General features: G+C 41.5%; 1 protein-coding gene across 1 annotated transcript in view; it reads right to left on the bottom strand.

Annotated features, from left to right (window-relative positions):
* Positions 1 to 24,064, bottom strand: part of LOC108777878 (Krueppel-like factor 5) — a 41,356-nt gene that overhangs the window by 6,963 nt on the left and 10,329 nt on the right. The gene's annotated exons all lie outside the window — the stretch shown is intronic.

Raw genomic sequence — 24,064 nt, 5'->3', positions numbered from 1 at the left:
ATTTCTTTAAATCGAAACATATTTTCTCCCATATTTTCCAATAAACTCAATTTTTTCATTGTATATCACTTCTGAATTAAATATATATACATATATAGTCGATGTTACTGTTTAATATAATATTTAAAATAATTATTATCTACGTTTATCAAAGCATCAATTTTTTAGTGCTAATAATAGCAATAGACATACAAAAGATGAAAAACTGTCAAGCGATAATTCTTGGAGGAAATGTTTCCAAACACATAAACGTGTAAAGCTAGCTTTTCTATTAACAATAATTGACTACAGTCCCTCTATGGCCACTCTAATAACATTTAAGGGGGCATCTGCCGAGAAGAGAACTGAGGGCGAATGACTTGCGATATGGTGATACGCGCGGCGAAGGTCCGCGGGTCGAGCGTCGTCAACATGCAACAACGCTGTCTCGCCCTACGACGTCCAGCACGCGCGAGGAGGAGCGACGGAAAGCGGGATGCCGCGTCATCCTTTGCATGATTTGTACACGAGCAACGCCGCCCTCGCTCGCTCTTCCTCTCTATTCCTCTCTCGTCACGTTGAGAGACGACGAGTGCCACCTCTCGCGCTACAGCGCGTTTGGTGCATTACATTCGGAGGATTTCTACAATACAAGGGTCCCTTGGATCGACGCATCACTCGTCGCCGGCGATGTTCAGCCGTCGATACTGTTCTCGCGCCGGAAATGCGTGTGGGTATCAAAAGCGAAGCTGGGAGACAGTTACGACATCGTTTCGATCTTTACGACTTTAACGCTTCCGCTGGTATCCTAATTCGTGGCCGAAGCCATGGAATCGTACCTGTGGAAAAGGGATCGAAAAGAGAGGGTTCTTTCCAATGTTTGATGACACAAATAGACACAAGCGACGTTCTATATCTTTGTTACACTCACCGAATGTTAAGAAAGACAGAATGTACCACCTTGATGTGTACCATTAAATGGAAAGCACCCATTGTGGTCCGATCTTTATGTGATTTCAACTTACAAAATGGTTAAATAAGTCTCTTTGTTCAAAATTAAAATTATAAAAAGTGAACGAGATGTTTCAGTAGGCAATCCATATTGCAAAGAAACACTTATAGATTTGTTGAAAAATATTACACGGCGAGCTTTCGAGCTTTCGATCGGGTTTTGCTGCTCGCGCGGCTTGTGCAGCTCGCAATGATTTATGAATTATTTACACAATGAATAATTCATCGTCGGAAGATTGGTACACTCGCGACATTCGATCGTACCTGATATGCAATTTGAAAAGGAGCTCGTGTGCGCAAGCAAGGTACGATATGTGCGCGAAACATTATACTTAAAAATCCGTATGCTTAAATCATAGTGTACGCGTCGTGTTGAACGATATTGCCTTGATCGCAAAGTTTTCGCTTTCATAAAAAGAAAAATTATGAATCAGATAATCTATTTTCGCGGATAGAAAACAACGGAGGCAAAGCCTCGGAAACTGATCGTCATCTATGTAAAGAAAAAAATCCTTTATAAAACATAATAAAAGAATAAACGGAGATCTTTTTCGTGATTCTGCTATTCAAGTTTGAATTCACAAAAATTATAATGATTTGAGAATGCGATCCAAAAAAAAGTATAGACGAAACGTCAAATGTGATTTGTAACGTCCGTATATATCAGGCTTGAGACTGAGACTGAATCTGTCCAATCAAAGCAAATGAAGTTTATCAAACTCTCTTGATTGGTTTTCTCTGGTTAAATTCAGTAACTCTGTTCTGTAACGACAGTATCGTTATCATTGCACAGGTATTACATTGTACACGATAAAAAATTGCGCGACAACAATATATAACGATACTGTCTCGTTAATAATTACAGACTATAGAATATAAGAGCCCCTCTGATATGAACAATTGATAGCTTATGGATTCGTTCGCATCCCTTACATAAAAACAGTGTTCGATCTTCCTGGCTTAATATACTCGGTGTATGTAAATCTAATGAAACGTATTCGAGATTGATTGTACACGAAAAAGATACAGCCGCTCTCGAGACAAATGCGTTCGAGAACGAAAGAATAACATTTCGTAATTTTCTCTCTCGATTCATCGAGGCCCGTCGCGGTGGGACCAGCCCCTCTTTTTCCTACGGTCTCTCGTCATCCGTCTCTTTCTCGCGTTGCGATGATAATGATAGTGCGGAGCGCGAGCAAAGTTCGTCCATCCGGCTATTAATGCGCGTAATCATAGAGCCAGGGTCGCCGGTGTTAATAATGCGTTTTCGAATCTGTCGGAGCGAGAACGAACACCCACGCCGCGCCGATACTGCGTCGTCATTATGTATAGCGGCGGATGTACGCGCGTATGCGTGCGCATATATGCGTGCGTGCGCGTGCACACCCACGCGCGCGTCCACGAAGGCGCGCGAGCGCACGCTATACGCTAATATCTCCCCGCTTGATTATTCCAGTTGATCACAAGCTGGTTTGTCGATCGCACACACCAATAGCGCAACGACGATGACGACCAGCGCGGACGGTCGTAATCGTCCTCGGAAAAGGAATGATTTTTTTCCCCCGGCTACGTAGCGAGTCAATAAATCCAGTTTGTCTTATTCTGGTGAACACAAGATCCATTCTCCTACAAATCGATTAGCATGCAGCGAATGATTCCGGAGTGCAAGAACGTTTCTCGCTTCGACTCTGCAGGTTGCTGGTGCTGTATTAATAGGTTCGCGAGAGAACGTGGAAAATCGCGAGAAGCGAGAAAAGTCGAGGAAGAGCGCACGATCGGAGAAAACAAGAGAGAAAGAGCGCCATCGTGTTTAGATACAATATTGTATCAAGATGATAATCATTCGTATAAGTATTTTTTTCACTACGATACGAGATATCTCTGTGGAAGATATATCCGCGTGCCACGAAGCAAAACACTTTCCCTACCTTCGTTTATTTTAAAATAAAACAACAGAAATTAGAAATTTAATTAGATATAGTCGTTTATCAGTTTACGTAATGTGGCTTGAGCGCCTTCGATATGGCGCTTCCGATAACTCGCGTGACCAAGCCGGCTCCTCGTACTTCATAATTATCGGGAGCGAATCGCCGACTAAATTCCTCGATATAGCAACCGCGATAAACGTATAATGCGGCCAAGATGAAATAGAGGAATCGAAACGACACGACGACGCCATATTGCTCGCAATGAGAAAACGCAGCGCGCAGAAGCAGGCACAGCTCGCCGAATCAATCTGGGGAGGCCACACCCTCTGACCTAAAGCCGTATTATCACGATAAACGCCCAGGAAAATGTCAGCCATGAAGCCGCCCCGAATTGTCCACGCGCGCGATTCTCGCCGAAACGCTTATCATCGCGATATGTCGCGACTTCGCGTTCCATATCGCGATCGCGATCACGCTATCCGCTCGGACGGTTATAAGTTCCCGCGAGTAGGTATGACTGTACCCGCGGATACGTCCATATTTTTCTGCTCGTCGAAGCGTTCCGACCTCGATAACAATGCGCGGACGCGGGGGTAACGCGACTTCGAGGTAACCACAGTGATCGCTTTCGTAATACGGAGCCTATGAATTCTTCGTAGACGATCATTTTCACGATACTTATGCTCGTTTCTGTAACAATGTAGATTAACTTCAATCTCGATTCAACTTACTCATCATTTTCTAATTTTAAGAATTGCAGAAAGACGCAGTCAATGATTTTTACATCTTCACGAGTATTTATGAGGTTGTATCCTAATATAAATGTTAAACTATAATTACTCGGTGTATCTAATTTTTTGGAGAGAAGAAATGTGCAGGACACGAGTGTAATAAATTTTTATTATTCCATCCAATCGTATATAATCTGTTATAATTTAATTGATACAATCATAAAATAGCGTACCAACTTCTATCGCTTGTTACTAGAATATTAGAAGATTAACGTATATTCACCTGAGATCGTTTTGCGCTCGTCAGCTCCTTTGATGAGAGTACTGTCTTAATTTCTTTTTCTTTCACGGTAGAGCTTTACAATAAATTTACAATAAATTTCATTTGTGTGAAGCACGCACATCGGGGTGCATATTAAAATTGACGTACACAAATTGCCACCGATAAGATACGCGTTCTTGTATCCCCAATACATTCTGATGTGCTGTTAAGTATAAATAAAGTAAAAATGTATTTTATAGTTAAAAAAAAAATAATTTTTTACACTTAGATTAAATCAGTATACAACGGCTTTAATATGCACAAGTGCGCTCCGACCGAATTCCCTATTAGAATTTCGCCAAGATAACGCTGAACGAGCTGAGACTCTCGTTAGTTGACCGAAGGAACGGCATCAACATCAGGCAGAACGAAAAAGAGACGAAGGAGGAGCTCGGATCCAGGCTCCGGGCGACTGCGGGTCGCGTCGCGTCGCATCGCGTCGCGGGGGTAGAGACGTGGCACGAAACGGAGGTCCCTCGCATCCTCCGATCCCCCTCGAGGAGGCTGCGCTGTACATCCGTGGCGCGGTCCGCGGCGCGGCGCGGCGCAGCGCGGCGCGGACACGTAGATTCTATCTCTCCGTCCATTCAGCCGCCTAGGTAATAAAACTCTCGCGTCCATTATTTACTTGCATTATCGTTACTTTACGCCCACGCGGACGCGCCGTATTTATGGCAAAATTATTCAGCATTATTTCGCGGATATGAATAAGATGACGCCGGAGATACGTCGCGCCGTCGCCCGTATTGCGATGCGCGATATTCGCGAAATCTTTCAGGCGGAAAGCGAGATGTATCGCGCGAGATCTATGTAACACACGCTTTTCTCTGCCGCGCGTGAGAGTAATCGCGCGCGATCGAGATCCAATCGAGATCAACGCGGCTGATCGCACGATCACGATTCTCTCTCTCTCGCGGTATATGTATAACTCGCTAGAGAGGTTTCAGCTTCGTTGTAGCGAAAGGGAAACCGAATTTAACCACCCTTTCGCTATATATATAACGATAAGCAAATCGCTATCGCTATCGCCGAAAGCGATATTTCGGCCAATCTGCTGGCAACCCCCGCCGGAAGCGACGGGTTTTAGCCTATCGGCTAAAAGGACAGGGGGTTGAATGGGGAGAAAATCGATTCTCCGCGGTATCGTTGCGCAAGTACCTTTAAAAGGATGGCGCGGCGATTAGGATGAAGAGGCAAATGGCGGCGACGGCGCTGGTAGGCAAGGAGAGTATCATTGTTCTCTGTATACATTTCGTAAGTAGATTGGCATTTGTGATGCAAGTCGAGCCACGCTGTTGCTGCTGCTGCTGCCGCCACCACCGCCGTCGCTGCTGCTGCTGCTGTTACCGCTGACCTTTAAACGACTTTCTTTTAGACTACGCGTGACTTGATCTCGGAACTCGATTCCCCCTCGTCGTCGTTCTGCTCGACACGAGAGTGATACGTGCACCAGCGGCTCCGGCATCGCACCGAAGTCACCCAACATCGTCGCGAGTGCACGCCGCGCGGAAACGCGCGCGAATTCTACGTGCGTGGCGAGATCGCGATTCCGAGATATCTCCAAGTTATCGCGTTCCGCGACTAATTACTCGGCACACGGAAATTTATACCTCGGGCTTTTGCCGCACGTTCTGTTGCACCGTGCCGTGTAATAATCCGACAAATTTCGCGGGACTTCTCTGTACTTCGATAAGAGACATATCGAATATATTCCTCCAATATATTTCTCTACGTTTTCTATTCTTCGTAATAAATTATTCGTAGATTTAAGATTCTTATTAACATGAGATTATTAATATTCTTATAAAGATGCTTATTAACTAAAAATTATTAAATTGCTTGTCACTGCTCTGCTTCTGCTCATAATTGCGTTTAATGAAAACTTTCAGCGCGCGGTTTGCAGAATCAAATATATAACATAGAAATATTAAAAATAAAATGCGGCGCTTTGACTGAATATAGGATTTTTATTATTTAATTAAATATATTTTCCTATATTTCAACGCATATGAATATATTATATATACATAAATATACATATAAATAAATGTATAAATATGCAAAAGTACACGTCTCAAATAAACGAAAGACAAATGTAACACGCAGCGTAAATTATTCTCTCAAACAAGTTCTAGCTTCTATATATATAACGGTGTACAGTTTGCTCGTTTTATCTCTCGAGCGTTTCAGAGACGTTCGATTGATAAGATCGAGTCTCCTGAGCTGTCACAAAATTCGTGGAGCGATCGACACGTCTGTTTGCCCGTCCATAATTGTGACTCGCGGGTAGACCGCTGACTTCTCGGCCGGAAAATTACTTAATGAATGTGGACATGCAACACATTACGACGTATTAAAACGCACGTGCGCGCACGCACCATCCCTACGCCGTTCACGAAGCGAAGTTTGACAAGCACGCTCATGTTACCTTAGCACGTGGCGTCCGTGGACCCCACGCGGGCCCCTTTTCGCCCTCTTGCCCGGCACATGCGATAACTCCGCGATACGGTTTATCGTTGTTTGTCTACGATCATTTACGAGTCGATCGTACGGTGTTAATAGAATAACTCAAAGGTCCGCGACATGACATAGATTAATCATCCTCATTAAAGCCCTTTAGGTTTTATTAAACTCTGTTCGGAATATATATTATATATTTTGTTTTCTTTAGATAATAGAATAGAGATCTAGAGAATAATTGAATAATTTCCCTGTAAAATAATTTCCACTCTAATTCGTACTAAATAATTTCATAATACGTATTGGGAGTACAAATTACAGTTCAGCCCGTTTTCTAAAAGGTGATCGCCTCCAAAACGAGTCATTTTTTCGAGATGGAATTCGAAAATTGCATGAGAGATGGGAAAAAGTAGTAGCCGCAGCGATGGACAATACTTTAATTAATCTGTAATTAATCTTTAACAATACTTTAATTAATCTCTAATAATTCATTCATTTTGTTTTGAAATAAATGCATATTTGAACACAAAAAACGGACCGAATTAATTTGTACACCTAATACTTTTGATTTCAAATTCATATGAGCTCTGTCTACACGAGTCAAAAACGATTCAAGAATTAACCTTTATAGGAAACAGTGTGTGTTATATTTTAAAGCGAAGAATAACGACAAAAAACAATGAATATTAGCAAATCTTATTCAAAGAAAAGCTATAAGATTTGAAAAATGGACCTCTGCTGTCAGAAGATTAATCAGTTAGTTTGGACGTTCTTCAACGAATCATCGATTACGAAGAACACATTTTTTAATCGAATATTCGATTCTTTCTCTTCGTCGACTATGGCCGACCGGACGCTATGCCAACTATTCTCGTTTCTTCGCTTCATCACGGCACGGCACGCTTCATCATCGATCTCTCGCATTGTTAGACGCTCCGTCTCACGCGATCCGCACATCCTGCGGATCCACTCCCCTCATTAGGACACCTCAGGTCATATATTACCACGCGACCGCGCGCACATTCTCTGGGATGCATAAATCCAGGTGCAACGACAAACGGCGATTAACACAGCGAAACCGTTGATCATTTTCATCATTGAGTCGATACTTTCAGTTAACCATACTTTCTTATCGTTGATTCATATTAATGACACGAATTTCTAGAGAAAAAAAAAGACTAATAGCTCTTTACTATACGTTCTACCTTCGCTCGTTTACGTTCAATTTGTCCCTAATCATGATTCAGATAAATTCATTCGAAGGTTCTCCTTTTCGCCAGTAAAAGAAGAAAAAAAAATTCCTAATGTTTACTATACGCCGATCGGTAAATATAAATCTGATTCGGATCTCGCCACGGTCATTGATGATTCGTCATCGCTTCCTCCTTCCGTCTCGCCGCGACGCGACGGCGACAGGGAATGCTCGCCAAAGATTATCGTTATCGACTCTCCATGGTTTGTTACGCAAGCGACGGCGGGCGTGAGTCACTCGCTCGAGAGCCGCTGACTCGCGGGATGATCCCTTTGGCGAAACCACGGGATCACTCCTCGGCCGGCTCGTTCACGATGTTGTGGCGCATTAACGTGATTACACGCTACGCTACGCTAACGTTCCTCGCGGACTCGAGAGTCAGCTGGTAGCATGCGCGCGCGTCAAACTTCCGTGCTACCTGGGCATCTCCCTAGTAATTTGCACCTGGTATACCGATTCTATCTGCGCGTGATTCCGATAACGTCGCCGAACGAGGCCAGGCGGACGTAATCTCGAAATTTCTTTTCACCCCTCTAATTTATCTAAGGGGACACGTACGAGCGGGCGAATAAAATTGCATACAATACGTAATCTGTCATAAGCAAAATATTACAGTGAATTGTTAAGTCAGATAACGAGTGTATACATTTGCATCGAAACGTCTGCGTCTACGCGACATCAGGTTTTAAAAAAAGAAAATAATTACATATATATCACGCATTTTTTATACTGTAAAGAAAATATTCGCACACCCCCCAAGAAAAAGATATTTTTAAATCATTACAAAATAAGCAATGTTTTAAATACGATATATTTTCAAAAATACATGCCATATTCAAGAGTGTGTTTTTTTTTTGTGGAAAATCTGAGCTATACGAAACTGAGAAACGTATACACTCAGATGATGCAAGTCAATTTTGGAGTCGGGGAAACGTGGTCACTTGCAGTCCTTGACTGCGGGGAACTCGGAAAAGCTATGCTGGGAAGGAATAAGGTCTACAAGAAAAGGGCCGGGGAGCATCGTCGTGTTGACGAAAGTAATAGCGCGGTTGTTCCGGTTCAGAGGATCGTTACATGCGTATCTAACGCCACGGAGAGAGAAAGAGAGAGAGAGAGAGAGAGAGAGAGAGAGAGAGAACCCCTCGTCGCCAATGACCCCCCGTTAATGCACTTTTAATTAATTAAACGGGCTGATGGGCTGCAGCCCTCTTTCTCTCTCTCCCTCGTTCTCTTTCTTCGTAGCTCTCGTGTGCCGACCTCGCGTGCCGCCGGCTGTTCGTTCTAGGTGCAAACTAGTCGTAGGCTCTCCCTCCGGTATCCAACTAAACGTTTCTCTCTCTTTCTCTCTTTGTTCCACCATTAATCCTGTCATGCTCCTTCGTCTCGCTCTTTCGTTGTTGAAAGCTCACCGCTGCACGTGGCATTCGCGTAAAAGCTTCGCGTAGCAGGCGCTAATAGGTCACGCGAATAAAAGTGGAGCGAACGCTTTTAGCAGAGACTGAGTATTTGTTTCAAAGAAGCATCAACTATTTTAATGATAACAGCGCAGAGTTACTAAAAAAAAGAGTATTATAAGCGTTAATGATACATTTCTGATATGAAAATGATCAGTAGTAAAAAAAAATAAAGTAAATATAGTGAAGAAAAAAATGAGAGAATCATAAAAAAATAAAGATACGGAGAATACGACGCGTATAGTAATAAAGAATAATGTGTGTGTGAACAAGATAAATGATTTTATTTTAAACAAAGCGTGAGAAGCAAAAAGTACGTGACTTTATATGAAGGCATAAAAAATTTTATGCCTTTTTGCTGCATATTATTGACTTGTAATTTCAGGCATTTGCTCGCAAGCGCGGATTTTTTTCTGCTGACTGTGATTGTGACAGGTATTAATAATTTAGTCGTACAAGTATCGCTTGATCGTCCTGACACGATAGTGATTTCATAATTATTGTAATAAAGTAAGTTTTTATTCATGCATTTGCATCTATCGGTGATTAGCGCTTTTTGTGTTTTTACAACGTCTTGATTGGGACTTCTTATTTATAACATTTTAAACGTAACCGAACGTTCTGTTATCTCTCTTGATCTTTTGACGTAGCAGCGTTCTTTTCAGAAAACGAGAGACGGAAGAGAGAGATTTATTATATTTGTACAAATTCACAAAATGGATTGTCTAGTCTCGCGTCTCTTTTCCGCTCGATTACGAGGACCACCCGAGAGCCATACGGCGCGGCGCCGATTTCTTTTGTTGCTGCGCGCTGCCGTAATTAAACTTACCGATGACGTTGATTTAGTTACTCTCTACGCGCCCTACGCCCCCCAACGGGATACACGCGCGAGTCGTGTACACGAGCCTCGGATCGCATTTATACGGAATAAATAATTTCACGGCCGGATGGACCGAGTCACCTTTCAGACTTATGATTTACCTTATACCGGTTGCAACGTTTTGCGCATTATGTGTACCGTACATGTAACCACATCTCAACTTCAATTTCCTAACGGGCTCGAGATCTCCAATTCCATTAAGGATAGAAGACTTTGCCCCTAAATATAAATACATGTTGTACAAGCACTGCTATAATGATGACGATGCGTAATCCTCATTTTGTCAGAATAGTACAAGTAACTTATCTAAAAAAGATGTTAATAGGATCCTACTTCTACCAGGGTATGGATACTCGAGAGTACAAATATCGAACTTTAAATAGTAAAACATTTTTACGTTCTTGTATAAATTTCGTTATGACGTCTCAAAAGTCCTCCGTTCTTTAATAGACTTTATTTCATTTTTTGTATTATACTTTTACATCTTCAGTGGGAACTTTGTGAAACACGTGGTACTGAAACAAAGTTATACGTTGACAGATGAGTTAAAACAGCTTACAATGAAATGAATAACTATATGCACTAAATACATGTATCTGAAAGACAGCGCTATTATCTTTTATCGTTTCCATTTCCTCTTCCGATGCCTTGTATCTTTAATCGTTAATTACCCACTCGGGAACTATATAAATTCCTTGATATGTTTATTTAGACAAAAACAAAAAGAAAACTGATTCCAAGAGGACACTCGGTCATCTTGGGGCCGCTCCGTATACGGTGGAGGATGGTGCTCCGGTAGAAGACGGGCTACGCAAGATGCACAGGACGATTAGAACGAATGGTCGTTATAAATCAGTTCCCTCGTTGGACCCAACTTGCGAGGAGACGCGGAATACGAAAAAGAGAGAGGGAGAGAAACTTCTTGGGGGAATCGAGATTTCGTCGTACACCTTCTTCTCCTCCTCCTCCTCCTCTGCGCTCGGCTCGGTCCGTTTTCTCGGCGCATTCTAATCTACTCGCTCCGCGCGCACCCAAATAATCCTGATCCACTGACATCTCGCCTGTAGCGGCAGTGTCCCGGCCGGAATAAATGGCCGGGGCGGCGGGATGCGAGATCACGGTGACATCACGGGAGGACATGGTCCTGGGAGGACGTAATTATCCGTGAAGCCTTTAGATCGATTTCCTCCGCCATTCCGCTACTCGAGAAGTTCGAGTTACGCGTTAACGTGAGACGTACAGAGGGTCGTCTTTTCTATGTAAATATAAATATTATATTTGTCTATTTCTTGCAACTAATTCTAATTAATTTCTATTAATATAAAATGTCATTTTCCAACGGCATGTAAACTAATCAATTAGAGTACATTATTAATCCTGTCACGTTTTATCCTGTATGTTTTATATTATTTCGATATATAAATGCAATTTTACATTAATTCGTTCTACTGCCGGTTATATAAACGATAAGAAAGAATAAATATGCAAATAAACTTGTTTAAATATCTGTTACAGGAAAAATTTTGTCAGATAAACGCATGCGATTTTCAATGATGATGGCAATTAATCGATTCCTTTTCCCGCGGAGATAATAATTGGTATCAATCAGAGAGAATTCATCAAACCCATTTAGTACTTGTATAGATACGATGCACTCGTACACTAAGTCAATCCGATGTCAGTAAGATAAACCGGTTGGAACAGTTGGTACCTTCGTCGAAAGTGATAGTCGCGCGCAATTCTGGACTCGAGATCGCAAAAACCGATTCTGTAGCCAGCTGACATACTTTTTCAGAAAATTTGTAGCGAGGCCACGTATGTAGCGAGAATGGATCAATGAAATCGATCGAATGCAGGACCACAAAGAGTAGGAACGAAAAATCCGTTTATCAATTGTTCCTCGTTAACGAGAGAGATCTCGTTTCTAATCCTCAATCGTTCCCCCGAACACCGCAATCGCGTCCAACGTTTTACTTTGCATCATGTCTCATCCTCGTTGCCCCTTGAGGAAAGTTTCGTGAGTCAACAATCGCGGAAATGGCTTGCACACGACTCGTCGTCGTTTGACCGATCGCTGTTCAAACTTGAAACGCTTTTATTTGTCGATTTCCTACGACTTCGGCGAACAAGAGTTTCCTGTTGAACCGAACCACGATGAGTCAGTCCAACATCCATCCATGCTCGAGGGAGGGAAAATGTATACCGTACCGTTATAAGTTTTCTCGCGATAAGACATACAAATGTAAATATGAGAAACTCACACTCTTTCCAATTCTGAATGAAAACATAGCCGTTCCGTCGCAATACGTGTCGTCGCTGAAAGCTAATCTGAAGAGAATATCGGAAGTCGACAACGAGATAATTTGAGGCTCGTGCAAATTTTGGCCGTTGTTTGGTTCGTCGGTTCAACCGATTCTGAGGAAGAAAGAGAAGAAGAGACGCTCCAAGAATCAAGAAAGAAGACGTGATGAGATAAAGAGAGAGAGAGAGAGAGAGAGAGGAGGAAAGAGCAGTGAGTCAGATGGAAACGTCGGTCCCGTCCGTGAGTACACGTGTGCGTGTCGTACGAGTCCACCCAGTATGTTAATTCGCGCTGATGACCCCATCAGGAAACATGTTCACCGCTGAGTGGAGGAGCCGAGTTTTCGTTTCGTGCTTCTTCGGCATTCGTGCCGTATAATACGGCTCTCCCGCGTCTGCGTGCGTGCGTGCACGCGTATACGCACACGGTTATACGCACTGTACGTGCGTCGGCTAACTCTCGACTCGAGGAATCGTTATTCCCTCCCTGGCCGATCTACGCCCACGCACTTGCCCGAACATTCCAGCCAGGACGAGGCTAATCCTAATAGAATTACCGTATGCTCATTAGGAACCATCAAGAGCGCCGATTCGGACAACCTTCTCTCTCGCTTCACGCTGATTCGCCGCGGATCTCCTCGCGACGCTACCGGCAATTAACTGAAACTGTTAGAATTTTATCTAAACCGGCACGAATTTAGATTTTTTTTTTATCTAAATATACACTAAAGCGAAGACATTTTTCACGCAGTCGGTAAAGAAATAGCCTAATTCAAGTTTGAGGGTCTACGTTTATTTGAATAATTTTATTTAACCCTATTTAGTCTGTTTACATCTATTTTTGTAAGACTTATCTTTTGTGAATTTAGTATTTTTTGAGCCTCTTTTAATCATATATTGATCCAAATGACGTAATCGTTATTGTATAATAAATTTGAATAGACTAGCAAGGTAGAAAAATAGCTAAATTATCGAAAAGATATACATATGTATAAGTATATCTATAAATGTTACACCTTCATATTTTTTAATATATCGATGTATTAAAGACGGTAATTCGGCACGTGCGCTTAAAGACGGCCACACACCGCGTTCTCCATCAGGCTTCTTTTCACGACGCGTGAAGGGAAATTGATTTGGTTCATCGAACATCCGTCTCTACTCCGCGGTCCTAAGAGCTTATAGGAATACAATAAGACAATTATGGAGGACGGATGGACGGGAAGATAGGCGACGGATTAGACGGGGAACGGTAAGCCGGTCCAATCAGCCGGTTCGTATTTATCACGAAGAGACGAACGGGAGTCACCGAAGGAACCTGCGCGCGCGGTTCTCTCGCAGAGGCGTCGAAAAGATCGACGGTTATGGAAATGCGAATGTCGAGGCGAGTATCGATTCGATTTGAGTGAGAAAAAGAAAAGCCGAAAGAGAGATCGACGCCACTGCGAGCGTTGTCCCGATCTCCTATCGGGACGAACAGGAGGAACCTCAGCCTCAGCGGGGAACGTTAATACCTAAGTATATATAAGAGAGCTGCCCTTCGATAGAACCGTCGATCTCCTTGCTAGTACTGCCAAATCCGACTGGTACGCGCATATATCGAGATATGTATCACGATGTTAGGTTTCGATACTCCGAAACAGTTCTATTATATGGACATTTCAAATAAATTCGTTGATTCAAAGCGTCTTCTCTAAATTAAATGAAATTAAAAAGAACAAGTTTGAACATTATATAATTATTAATTAAAATATAGATATTTGCAGTTCCGATATCATAAGTTGGCTCGATTAGGGATTTCGTACGTTTTTTTTAGTTGAATTTTCAAATAAATTATGTTATAATTCTATCTATACATGGAACATGAATGCCTCGAAAAGTTTGTCGCGAGGGAAACGAGAGTTCGCTATCTAGTGAAAATCAATTTTGGAATGGAAAGAGATCGATGTTATCGTACGTAATGCAAGAGACAGTAATGACGTTCATCTCGCTACATCGCATGATACGTGAGAGATTACAACGCATTCAATTAACATCTCAATACGTCGCACGGCCATTATTTTAATTACACTTACTGCTCTCGAATAGAAATTAAAATAAGGTTACGTCCCCCAAGAAGCAACGCGAATAATTTCTTCTTCGATCGATATCGACGTGATAATCCTATACATTTCTGCCCAAGTCCGTAATTCTGATGATGTTGATATGTTCGCTAATAAAAAGAAACGGAGAGAGAGGTCTAGGAATGTTGAATCTAATCGACGATTAGAAATATAAAGATTAGAAACCTAATTTCGCAGAATGAATACCTGTCGATTCCTGTTAATTCACTTACGTCTTGTTTTTCATTGGTACATCAGGCGAGTAACGGGCGTGCCGTCTGCGTGGGTATTGTATTCTGCTTTCGCTATGAGGTTGCAATCCGGGGGATTTTTCTACGTATGTTAAAATTTCGTAGAATATTAAAGTGAGTTTTCCGCAAACGAGGGGATTCTTAGTCTTATCTATTCCAGTCTAACTATGTATCTATATAGACACAGCAGTGTCATCGCTTGCGCGTTCGCTGAAGTCATACGAATGTATGTGCAATGATGCGTACACTGTCGCTTGCTATTACACGAATATTAACCGCACCATTAAGATTACATCGGCAGAATTTCGCTACGGCTCGCGATGTACTTGAGACTGCCGTGATGTGTGAGGGTATCATGATGTTTTATGGTCATCGTCTCATAGGCCATTTAAAATTAGATAGCCTCCCGAACGTACTATTTTCTCGTGTATCTTTTATTGTTAATTCTCGACTACAGCAATGGACTCAAAAATTTGTTTACAATCAGTACGATTAATAATATGATAAAGTTTTAAATTGTAAATACAGAAAATTAAAGGTATAAAAAAACTCAATTTTAATGAATATTTGTTTGAATAGTTCTAAATAAATATTTATTGAATATAAACATATATTTATTTGATCATTTTAATTTAATGATCATGTTTTATTGAGAAAATATTTATTGTAAGCATATAAATGTTTACTTACTATTTAAAAAAATATGTGTACTAATAAGATTTAGTAATTTTTTTAGTGTAAAGAAACTTTAAATCTTTCTTTATCAATCGTTATAAAGCCCGTACCGGACTGGAGATTGAGATTGAAATTGAATTTGATCGTCAGAAAATAAAATTTATTGAACTTGAAATTGATTTTCTTTTTTCTGATTGAATAATTTTAATCTCGATCCGAATCTCTAGTCTGATATAAATATATATTTCAGGTATTCACTTCTCCATTCAGTATTTCAAACAGGACGCTTTAGAATTTGAGTGTACAAGTTTTCGTAGCTGCGTAGTAGAGGGTTAAGTGTATTATATTTTAATCATGATTCCATTGGCACTGTTATGCACCGTGTCGTATCGCATCATACTATATCTACATTTCTTTTTATCGCCCGATGCTTTGTACCTAATTGACGTCGGAGGCGTCCGAGAAAGGTGTACCGAATCGCACGAGGTGAGCTCGTATACGTGATTGCGATTCTGCACGTGGACGGACGGACGCGTTCAAGGGTCTACCTCGGACTACGTGATTTTTGCACGAGAACGGCCCCGAGAGAGGAGAAAAGGAAAGTTACACTCGGTGGGCTGCTGGGAGAAAAAAAAAAAAGTCAGAACACGACAAGGTATACCAAATCCAGCGAAGGCACAGAGGAGACGGACGCGTGCACGCCCGGTCCCTCTTCATGCTCCGCGTATATAGTCGAATTTCGTCGTGGACCAGATACCAACCGCGGCGCAGAACCGGGACCAACGCGATCAACGGTGGTCGTATTGTAGTTGATTTGTGACCACTAATTTTATGTCCCGACAGTGGGATCGCCCCAACGTCCCGCCATCTCGCCATCGTCGCCGCCCCGCCATTAGCCACCCATTCGAAAAACCACGGGCCAAGTTTGTACGCGGGGCATTCATTCATCCTCCAAAACGCGTCGTGGATCGCGGGCCAAAGCTTCATAATGCCTATTGTCACCGTGCGTAACTATGCTTTCGTCTCAGCGCGATGGGAAATTTATTAGCCCTTAACTGGCCCGATGAAATAATGCCCACGAATCTGGTCCCGGTGGAGGTTTAACGCCTGAACCCCCTGCATTGTGAGATCGTTATGCAATCGCTACAGGCTAACGTCGTTTCCCGAAACCGGCTATAAATATACGCGGATCGTTGATATAATATAATAGAAAATTAAAGTATAGATTATTTAGGAGAAAATTGAAATACCTACAGATTTATTAGAAAGAGAAAGTTTAAGTCGGGTTGTTACAAATTGCTTATCCTAAAATTCCCTAACATTTTCCTGACTTCCAAACAGAATTTCATGATTTTCCCCGACTTTCAATAATAGTTTGAAATATAACAATTTTTGTCGTGATTTGGAAATTTTAAATTTTTTTGTGTTGAGAGATTAATTTAATATAGCAATATATATACATATATATTTGCAATTTCAATGTGCAGGTTATGTATGTATATTTTATAAACTTCTTTTTAAAGCGAAGAATTTAAATTTTTCAGAAAATTTTGCAAAAGTCTCTGATTTTTCTCTGATTTCCAATATTTGTGATAACTCTGTAAATTGAGAAGTAAATACGAGATTCCTTTTAGAAATTATTCGCGAGTATAGCTATTACTTGTCCAATATCTTTTCAATCGATATTTACACGGCTTAGATTTCTCCTGGAGAAAATAATGAAAAAAAATGTAATCAATTTGTAAGACCGAGTTCAATATCGTGTCTGTCTAGTAAACTAATGATTTATGTGAGGGCGATGCGTCCATCAAGTTCGCATTATGGATACTTAACTTCTTTGAATGGACCCTCTTTGTAGCACGATGGAGGGTTGAAGGAGAGAACCGCATCCCCCGTGGAGCAAAATCACGCCCCAACGTTACCCCACGGCACATTGACTAATCGCGTTACACTCGAAGATCGTACCGCTCCTTGTCCTCCCTTACTCTGTTGGAATCCTATAAACGCGTATGGACCACCTGTTGATGCGTTTTCCCGCGGGATAAGACCGAAAGATAACTTAAGAATCACCTTCGCTTCCAAGAACGATGAATCCGCCGAATCTCTTGCGAAGAGAGAGAGGAATCGACAATCGGAATAATAACAGGTCAGTTTTTTTATTCCTGGTACTAGAAGTCTCTTTCTCGATTTCGTCGAACATATCTCGCGCTCAAGTTCCTAAAAGCGTATATACCATATACCGCCGTAGAAGACCTTGATAAACACGAGCTGAAATACATATCGTTAATTTTACAGGAAACAATAATCGCGTTGCCGAAGCAGCAATCGGATAATATATTTCCCCGAGGTTGACCAGAGAGCCACGCGAGAGCACACGTACGCTGGCGACCGACAGACAGATAAACAGAGAGAGAAAAATGGCGCGATGGCCGGGGGAGCGAGAGAGAGAGAGAGAGAGAGAACGTTCGCATCACATTCTAGGCTATTCCGCATTCTGTTCCCCCACCTGACGGTCCTCGTCCACGAGCCACCGGCTCACCTCTACGCCTCCGTCGTCGTCGTGCTGGACTCACTGGAGAAAAGTTGTATAACGAAACACGTACGCGTGTACCTGACACGTACGAGGCCCGGACGCAACGCGAACCATCCTTGACGATTAAGGCCCGGTGGTGTCCATGATACTGTAATACGGCAAAAAAAGCGCGGGGATGCTGCATCCAATCTGCCGTGCATTGAAACAGAGTGCAGTCAATAAAGCAGTGCAATCAGCGTCGCGGATACGCGGCTTCATTATTATCGTCCACTGCTGAAACGCGTGTTAAACACGCAGCTCAAATACAATCGACGCGCGTATTTTCGCCGCTCGTCATTCATCGAGTTTTAATAGAGCAGAAATAAGTAGCGTAACCAGCAGGAGATTCGCAAGAAATCGGGCTTAAATACGCGCGCGAATCTCGAAATAGCGTGGGAAACGAGCATACCCTCGCTCGTCGTCGAGCATAGCGATGACAAAACTGACGACCCGTGAGAATAGCAGCAATTTTGTGAAGATAAAGACGGTCAAAGATACACTCGTCGTTTAATTTTACGAAATCGACTTGCGCTTATATAGTCGCCACGGAAAGAACGACGTTACTGAAGTGTGAAATTTAGCTGCTTCATAAACACTCGGAGAAAGGTATAACGGTAACAACTACACAAGTTTAATAACTAGAATTAGTGTATATAGACGAACAAACTAATGTATATGCAATTAAATAAATTATTTCATAGTTATAATAATTATAAAATAATTTATTCAACTAATTATAAAATAATTTCATTCAATATGTATACATTAATTCTACATATGAAACTTGTACGGCTGTCACCTTTATCGTTCGTTACCACTATACGTGTCTTTCTCAAAATGTGAATGCAGATCTAAAAATAATAATATTGTTCGACTAATATCAAAATACCTATCTACCTCAGGTCAGATATTATATCTCATGCTGACTAATGCTACAAAAAATTTTGACATTCTCTCCAGTTTGAGCTTCCTACATAATTATTTTGATGGACTGATACAAAATATATTTTTAGCTCCAGTAAAATTTTTACATACACTCGAGCAAAACCTTTCTGTAATCTACGATTCTGTATATCTACAATTACAATTTTTCGCCCGACTTTCGACTGAAGTTTTCTGTTCTGAAAACTATGCTCGCTAAACAATTCAAGAAATTAGTGTTTGCTAAGTAACATGTTTTCTTCCTTGAGTGCATATTTTTAATGCAAATGAATGATATTTTCGTTCACGCATGCACATACACACAGCAATTTAACACTTGCGTACGCAAAGTATAATATCGCGCATAAAATTCAAATAAAAAGGTATGTCGCAATGATTGTTTTCTATTACCATTCGATATATATCTCGTATACTGCCTTTTCCCCTGCCTCTCTCTTTTCCTCCCCATCCTTGTCTCGATCACGATCTTATTGTTGATCGCGCGCGCGTGTTTACCAAGATTTCCATTTTATTACGTGCCTTTTATACACGCATGTAACGCACGCACGCTCCGAGATAATGTTGCGTTTCCGCTGCAGTATCTCCGCCGGCTACGGAGAATAAAAGAAAGCAAGGTGATCTCGCGGTGATACACGTGCGATATGCTAACGCGAGGTGAGATCGATCCTGTGTGTATCCGTGAGAATATCTTAGGCTCGTAACGACGATGGACTTTTTATTAGCCTTTCGTCGATTACTTGTCGAAGAGAGACGATGGGCGATTATCGTCACGCGGAGACACGTGGATAGCAATGAAAGTGACAGCGTCCGGACGCATACCGGCGCGGCGTATAGCGAGGCGCCGCTCGGACTGACAACCCTGGGCTGATTGACCATAGCGGATCGATCGATAGCAAAGAGTTTAACGCGTGAAAAATTATCCCTCTCGCAAAAAGCAAGTCGTCGGCGTCGAGTCTGTCTCATACCTGGTCATATATGGTACCTCCTGTCTTTCCATATTTCTGCTACCTGGAGAGCGCTTTAAAATCCGACGTAACATTTTCTGATGCAAAATCGAACACCTTTTTATGACGTGTGTCCAATTATTATTGCAATTTAAATCGCTCGGTGTGAGGAGGAAGACAATAGATACCGAGATAGTACTTGCAGGCGACTTGCCAACGCAAGCGTCGACTCTGTGTGAGTATATATATAACGTTGACACGACTCAAGTCAATCAAGTCCGCGTTCTCTATAAAAGACACGATACCTGCGAGAGTTCTTTAATAGATCACACGTGGCATTTCTGAGATCCGCCTTCTTCCAATAGTAAGAGATATGGCAAAAATCAATATAATTATACGTTAATAAAATTAATAATCAATGACAGGCTTAAGTCGAACGGCGCACATTTATAACGTTGAATTTATATTCATTCTTGGCTCGACATGAAGATGACATCCAATGTCGATAAGAGAGGAGAATTAAAAAATGCTGCGTTCAATGCCAAAGGAAGATACGAACTCGACTGTTGAAAACGGCGGTGGATTCTACGTGAAAAAAGGTGAAAGATTCGAAAACTATACGTGTGTTTAAGATTATCTTACGGCTTATGCTTATACGACTGAGCTGATGGCGGCTACATAAATCAAAGCATTTGGCAGATATTACAAGCATTTCGATATAAATGATAATATATCAACTATAAAAATTCCCAATAATTTACAATTAATGTCAAAACTCTTTTAACTCCATCGGGCCGAATTGATACACGCCGCATTCCTTTCCTCTTTCTTGACAAATTTAACGTATCCGTCTAAATGTTATCCGTAGCATTACGTAACGGGAAACGGCGTTTCTTGCGATCGAACGATTTGCGCAGAGAACGTCTCGTGATTACTCTCGATAACGGCCGGGCGCTGGATAATCCGTGCAAATACGCAAAACTAATAGTAATTGCAAACAGTCTAATCTCCAATGTGACATTGGCCGCCGCGGACGTGTATATATCTTTCATGCCGTGTCAGTAAAGTATTACGTGTTTGTGCGACAGATAAGGGAGATGGGGTTTCACTTGAGAACGAGTTTCATAACTACGCGCACCGAGACACACTTCGACGTAACTCGCTTATTACGCAGCGAGTGTAATAACTATAATAAATTTTGAAGAAGAAGAAAATGAGAATTCACGAGGATGATTTTCTACAATCGCTCGAATCGCACATGCGAGAAGAGATGAAAAATACATGAAAGGGATGAAAGAAATGACGTCTTCTCCGACGTAATTGCCGATGAATTTTGGCGGGTCAACTCTCGGCGAGCTTCTTTGTTCAACGAGCTTCGTTCCGTCGAAGCCACGAAGGCGCTCAGTCACGTTAGAAAGTCAGCGGGGGCACTTCTCCGTTCAGGCTCAGCTGCAACGACAGCGGCTGCGGGCCTTCTCTTACACGACCGCTCTCTTGGAGCGAAGAGAGACCCCGAGAGCGCGCGGCTATGCTTAGCACCGCGCGCAGCTCTCGCGCGGGTTACGGTTGCGCTCAGCTCGGCGCGCCAACTCGCAGAGATACCAATCTTGCTTCTTGACCTATATCCGCGTTTGAATCCTTTGCGCAATCGACTCTGAAAGGCGTCTTCGAAAATCCGCGCGAGAAAACGCCGACGTCGAACGGTCGGGAGATCCGTTCCCAGGCGCGGATCGCATTGCGAAATGCGTAGGTATATACCCTCTGTACGCGCCGGTAAATCGCGATGTGCGTGGCCAAGTACTTTCGCACACGTTAGTTATAGTGTCGCGCAGCTTTCATCGGGTTATACAAATCGAAAGGATTTTTTTCACTCTCGCTCTATAGTCGAATAATATTTTAAATCGAATTATTGCTCAAATAAAATTTCATATTCACAACAGTTAATTATTATTAAATAAAGTATCTTTTAAGACCGCAATATGGATACGTAACAATTAGGAAATAAAAACCCTAAACAGTCAAGCTAGATCTTTAGTGCTGAAAAATAATTCAGAGTGAATTTATATATCAATTATGAATTAGTAACCCTTAGAATACGCACGCGATGATTTTCTAATTCTTTACTTTACACGATGGGGGTCGTTTGTGCTCCGAACTAATTTTCACCATTTTTACAAGTACACACACAAAAAATGATTCTTATTTTATATATATATATATATATATATATACACGTATAATTTAGTTCTTTAAAAAGTATTTATAAAATTGTATACGTAAAAAAAAGGATGTCATTAATCACCTAAGGGCTCCTAGCTTTTCCAGGAAAAGAAACGCACGGGACACGAATCGTGCATGTGTATTAAGAGTTGTTATTATAGAAAAAAATCGAATTAATTTTGTTCATTATCAAAATTACTCAACAAGCTTGAGTCGTAAAGTTACCTCTGTGTATATCATTATGTACAACATTAATAATCTTTCCTCTTGATGGCGTGACGAATGAAGCCAAAGAATTTTCGCGCAGTGAGCGCGGCATACAATCGCGGCCATTTAAGTCTCTTCTGAAGCGCTTTGGCACTCCGAGGAAAAGATTTACATGCGTTTCACGGTGTCCGGCGTCGCTGACACGATTGCTACGCAGTCGAGGGACACGTAGAATGCGCGTCGCGTCGGTACGCATCTTAAAGTCGCTACGCACCGGTCTTCCTGCGGTCTCGCGGCTACCAACGATCGCTATGGCGAGTACGCTGTAGCGAGGCTAAGGACCTTGATACTTTTCTCGCGATAAACATGAAAAAATTTCGACCAAATCGAAAAATCTCGGTTAGAATTTTTAGTAAACATTCAATTATAATAGAATCCTTCAACACATTATTGACTCCTGATGAAATATATAAAAATGTAAAAAGAAATTGCTGTACGCACACAATTTAAGATTATTAAATTAGTCCAATTAATCACATAATTGACTAGCCTGTACATTAAAATGACAGGGGAAAAAAATAAAGAAAAAAGACTTGGCCAGGAGATGCGCAGACGTTGCGATATCAAAAATTAAACTTTTTGAAAAGTTATTTCCGTGGTATATTCTATAGGATAATTTTTCACAAGATGGACAGTATAAATGTCGCGAGTGAATGACTGGTTGTTTTCCGGGAAATCCTCGATTTTTCATATAAACAGACTTGAGACATACATCTGCGTAAGTCTCAAGCATGTTTACAGTCAGGTTTTACGCATCTTACGCGTCATTACTGTTATTGATCGTTAAAATAGTCAATCGTATGCGTTCTCGCGGGATATTTCCAAACGTGAGGTGATGCAAAACTTTCGCAAGGTCACTATCCTTTACGGTTTTACGTAACCGGTCACTTGAGAAAGTAGCCCAGAGTCCACGTCGTCGGTGATAAATCCAGAGGAACGCCCAAATATCTTATGATTATCCCGACCCCGCATAGTGTGCCTTCCAAGAAATACGGCGAAAGAGCGGTGAAGCACGAAGCATATAAATCGATAGTACTTTACCACGTACGTTCATATGACTTAGGACCCATTAGCCACACGAATATGTAAATAATTGTGTTCTAAAAAGGGACGCGGATAATGACGAAAAATGGCTGACGAGGAAAAGTGTCTAAAACCACACTTCGTCATAACACATTTCATTGTGATTCTGCAAGGAATGAATCTACAGGATCTCGTCGAAATAATTCATTTCAAAAACAAATGCATTCTATTTAACATATATGGTATGTAAGCGAAAAATGCGATATTCGGTTAAAGTGGTAATATTTTTGAAGAATCTTGCGGTACAATTTTCAGTTCAATCATTGTATATAAAAAGAATATTATATAAGTCTGTTTTTTTATTACGATACTTTCTCGCTCTTTCGCTAAATACCAAATATATGATACCTATATCACTTTAAATTTCAAAACAGTATACAACTTCAGTCATGAAAAAAGAATTAATGTTTTATTAGGAGAGAATCGCCTTGACTGAATGTAACATTTTTCAATCATGAGTATTTAATAGTATCAGGCTGATTTTCACTTAATTAATATCGCACGCGTTCTCACGTATTTATAACAATTTCTACTTATGATACCCTAACGCGCGTACATGCGACAAGCTGCTAGCTGTACCTCCGCGCCGTGCGTAATACGTCGAGCGTCCGCCGCGATCGACTTGTTTCTCTCCCGCACGGCTACACCGTTGGAGATAATTAGAACGAAAGCCAAAGCGATATACGAGAC

This window comes from Cyphomyrmex costatus, unplaced genomic scaffold (genome assembly GCF_001594065.2).
Source record: "Cyphomyrmex costatus isolate MS0001 unplaced genomic scaffold, Ccosl1.0 scaffold474, whole genome shotgun sequence".
Taxonomy (NCBI): Eukaryota; Metazoa; Arthropoda; class Insecta; order Hymenoptera; family Formicidae; genus Cyphomyrmex; species Cyphomyrmex costatus.
Note: the sequence above shows the minus strand (reverse complement) of the source record. Positions and strands in the feature narration are given on the sequence as shown.